This window comes from Psammomys obesus, unplaced genomic scaffold (genome assembly GCF_907164565.1).
Source record: "Psammomys obesus unplaced genomic scaffold, mPsaObe1.curated_primary_1811, whole genome shotgun sequence".
In the NCBI taxonomy this organism is placed as follows: domain Eukaryota; kingdom Metazoa; phylum Chordata; class Mammalia; order Rodentia; family Muridae; genus Psammomys; species Psammomys obesus.
In genome coordinates, this window is record NW_026591872.1 from 11,982,042 (window position 1) to 11,986,592 (window position 4,551).

The 4,551-nt window shown below is 43.5% G+C and overlaps 1 pseudogene; it reads left to right on the plus strand.

Annotated features, from left to right (window-relative positions):
* Positions 1 to 1,919: 1,919 nt before the first annotated feature.
* LOC129680525 (60S acidic ribosomal protein P0-like) overlaps positions 1,920 to 4,551 on the plus strand; it is an 18,216-nt pseudogene continuing 15,584 nt past the window's right edge.

Here is a 4,551-nt window from a genome sequence, read left to right on the forward strand (position 1 = left end):
CATGAAGAGACTAGACATAGGCCTCCTACACAGATGTAGCAGATGGGCAGCTTAGGTATCATGTGGGTTCCCTAGTAAGGGGAGTGGACTCTGTTGCATGCTTTCTTATCACTTTCTAGCTGCCTAGCCAGGCCACAGGGGAACACTCACTTGCAGTCCTGATTGCCTGAGTTAGGGGTGGGAAGAGGGGGGTGAGGGTAAGGGCTCTCTCCTTATCTGAGGAATAGAGAATGGAGAATGGGTGAAAGAAAAGAAGAGGGGAAGGGGGCTACAATTGAGATGTAAAGTGAAAGAGAAAACAAATAAATAAAATTTTAAAAAGAAATTAGTTTACATTCCCATCAGCAAAGGAGGAGATTTCCCTCCTAAGGATGTTGAGCACTTCTTTAAGTAATTCTCAGCCATTCAAGATTTCTCTATTCAGAATTATCTGTTTAGGTATGTACCCATTTTTTAATTGGATTACTTGGCTTGTTGGTGTTTGACTTCTTGAGTTCTTTATATATTCTGGATATTAGCCCTCTCTCAGACATAGGATTGGTGAAGATCATTTTCCCATCTTTAGACTGCTATTTCATTCTATTGGACAGTGTCCTTTGCCTTTCATAAGCGTTTCAGTTTCAATATGTCCTATTTTTTAATTGTTGACATTACAGCCTGAGCTGTTGATGTTCTTTTCAGAAAGTTAGTTGTCTCCTTTGCCAGTGAGTTCCAGGCTCTTCCCCACTTTTTCTTCTAAGAGGTTTAATGTGTCTGGTTTTATGTTGAGGTCTTTGATCCACTTGGACTTTATTTTTGTGCATGTTGAAAAATATGGAGCTATTTGCATTTTTCTACATGTATACATCCAGTTAGACCAACACCATTTGGAAATCAATCTGGTGCTTTCTTAGAAAATTAGGAATAGTTCTACCTCAAGATCCAGCTATACTACTCAGCAACTAATGCCTCGATGGAGGCAGTAAGTACTGTAATGGGACCAGCTCCAGGTTCAAGGTCGTGAGTGGTGACAACCCATCCTTATGAACCACTGCAAAAGTTTTGTGGGTAGGCATGTCTAGGCCTTCCCAGGTAAGTTGTTTGGTAAGCATGTCCTGGGTTGGGCCCAAATCTATTCTCCTCTCAGCTGCCTCTTTTACCCTTGTGATGAAATCTATAAAGGATTCCCCTGATTGTTAAACAAGTTTGTGAAAGTTGGCTGAAGGGTCTCAGTGTGTACAGCCTTAAGGGCCTTGAAATACAGCTCTGCTACTTGATTAAAGTAGGCATGTATTCCGGTAGTGGCTTGGGTCACAGGGTTAGTATAAACCTCTTTACTCATGAGCACATCTAAGGAGAAATCAAGGTTATATTCCAAACTGAGCTGGGCTTGGTTCTCACCAAGGTCTTGATATGAGGAGCGCCAATTGAAAAAGACGGCATAGTCCAGAACAACCTTTAAAAGGTTGCACCAGTCATAATAAGTTTGTAGATGTATGACCCACTACCACAGGACCTCTTGAAAATATGGTGAATCAGGACCCAAATCATTTGCTGCCTTTTTAATGAGTGTTAAATCCGCCAAAGAGATCCAGGAGCAATTAGCTGCATCAGGTCCAAAATTAGCAGGAAAACCTTGCACTCCCTAGGGATGGGCCAGGAGTGATGGGGAGTGGTTGGGAGATCAAGGATGGAACATTGGTTGTGACCATCCCGAGTAGAAAAGGGAGTAATATCCACCCAGGGATATTGGGGGGTGGGGTGGGGGCATGGCATAAAGGTAATGGTAGAAAGTGAGTGTGGTGGCTTAGAAGGACCTGTGGTGGAAGGATTAGCAGCCTCAGTGTCACTTTCAGGGTCTTCTGGGTCACATATAAATGGGGGAGACTCCATAATGGGTAAATTGACATTGGCCTGCTCAGTGTTCATTATGGGCTATAATGACCTCCTTGGGAGAGGAGGAATTAAGGCAGGTGATAATTCCTAAGAGAATAGGGACAAAGGTTGCTGGGGAGAGTGGAGAGAGGACACCCGAGGCGACCTTCCTTTTTAGTGTTAACTATATGACCTTCATCCAGACATCAGAATCCCACATTTTCCCAGCAGATCCATGGGGCAATGATGCCTGTGTCCAGAGGCATCAAGGTCGGAGGAGTGGACCATTATCCCTCTAGTAATAAGGAGCTGCTTGAGGGCCTTAACTTGAGGCTCCTTACAATGGGAAGGGAGATTGCCCATGACCAGAAAAGTTAGAAAAAAAAAAAAAGAAGTGTATCGGACCAGGATATCTGTGATTAGTGGGGAAATTCCACAGTTCTTTAAGCTGCTCCCTTATTCCCACAGAGTGTCACCCAAGTCAAGGGCCATTTGCGGGGACCAATCGGTGATTCAGTCTCCTGGGCAGTCAGTCCTTATGTGCAGACCCTGGATGAACTGAAAGCAAAAGTGGGTGCCTCCCTAGCAAGACAAACAAAGGGAGGAAAGAGAGGTCCCTCACAGGGGCAAAAAAAAAAAATAGAACATAAAGAAAACAACTCACTGAAGGGACACAAGTCCCTGTAGGGGATGAGAAAGAGTCTAGGAGATGGACGGTGACAATGAAGAAGCAGACCTTAACCCAAGCGTACTCATTGCCCATGCCTGCAAGGAGTAGAGGCCATGTTGGGCACCAGATGTTTCTTGAATCCACCCCAATGACTCTTGGGGTCTAGGGTGAGCTGGTGTAGAGTTAATGATACAGACTCCAGGAGTCATGCAAGTGGCAAAAGCAGACTCATTCATTTCAGGAAGAGGAGGCCCATTTATTCCATTTTCCCAGCACTCCATTGGTTCTCAGACTGCAGGTGTTCCTGTGGTTCTTCCTCATTGGCTTGTGTGGCATCATCAGTTTCCAGGCATGTCTGGGTATATCCGGCAGGTTTCAGGTTGGCTCCATGTACTATCTTCCTTCAGATCTGTCTGGGCTCCAGGAATTGTTTGCCTGGATTCCACTGGGAAACCCACAGGACAGGGGCTTCAATGTTGAGAATGCTGTCCCAAGGATCCCTATGTTGCCCACAGTGGGGATGTGGGTGGGAGAGATTCAATGTCTGATTGCTAGCATAGAAGGACCCTGGATCAGGGGCTCTGCATGCTCTCACTTGAAGGTGCACTCATTTGAAGGTACACTCATTTGAAGGCGCACTCACATGCTAGCAGGCCTAATTGGAAAGCACAGGGGTTCTCCCTGTTCTCTACTATCAGATTTGGGCCAATAGGGGCAAATGAGACTGTAGGAGATTCATCAATTCCGTGGTATCTACTGTTTGACCGCTAGGTAGGTAGTCCTGTACTTGGGGTAGCCACCTCTGCAGTCTCAGTCTCAGAGCAGGGAGGCCCATGCTTGGGGCAAGAGGAAGTAAGTAATGAGGGATGGAATATTTGCCACTCTCAATCCCCAGAGAAGTCAATTGGTGACTTGGATTCAAAGCCCCCAAGGTCATGGGTTGTCCCCTCTGGTCCAGAAGGCCTCAACATGGATGATCTGGCTTCAGCAGCTCCTCCACTAACCAATTTCAGATTTTTGAGTCCTGTGCCCCTCAGATACGATGCTCACTGGTTGCCACCATCTTGGACTCGAAACATTTTCTTATATGTCCCTTCCTTGATCATTTGCATGTCCACTTTAAAAACTGTATTTAGGGCTGCCTCTATCATGAACTCGGTTGCCATTTCTTTGATCACTTCCCCCTGGCAATGTTGCCTTGCCAGATCACAGAGGAAAAGAATCAAGGTAGTCCTGATGAGACTTGATAAGGTAAGATGGTAGGGGAGGAGGACTCCCCCTTTCAGTGAACTAGGGGAAGGGGATAAGGGGGGAAGAGGAAGAGAGGGTGGGACCAGGAGATGAGGGAAGGAGCTTCATTCTGGATATAAAATGTATAAATTGTAAAGAAAAATATATTCACGTCTTTTGCTTATTTTTCATTTGGCTGGTTTTCTTTTTATTTGGATTCGATATATATGTTGGATATTAACTTCGTAAAAGATGTACAGTTCAAACATTTTCTCATGCTCTGTGTATTGTCACTATTGATTATTTTCTTCTCAAGGAAGTGGCTTTTATGTTTTATGTGATCCTATTTTTATAGTTTCATTTTATGTCTACCTATATAAGTGTGTGGTAAACATGTGTGCATACATGTGCGGTATATATATATATATATATATATATATATATATATATATATATATATGGACATCTGTATGAGTATGAATTTGTGCGTAAATGTATGTGGAGGCCAGACGTCAATATCAGGTGTCCTTTCCAATAGCTCTTCATCTTATTTTTCTTGAGACAGGCTCTCTTTCTAAATCTTGAGTTTACCAATTGGCTAGACTGGTTAGCCTGCAAACCCCAGAAACCCTCTTGCCTCTATTGCCATAGCTCTGGTATTGCAGATATGCATTGTTAAACACAGCTTTTTACATAAATACTAGGGATTAAACTCAGCTCATTACATTTGTATGGTCCATCTCACTAGCTCATATATATATATATATATATATATATATATATATATATATATATAT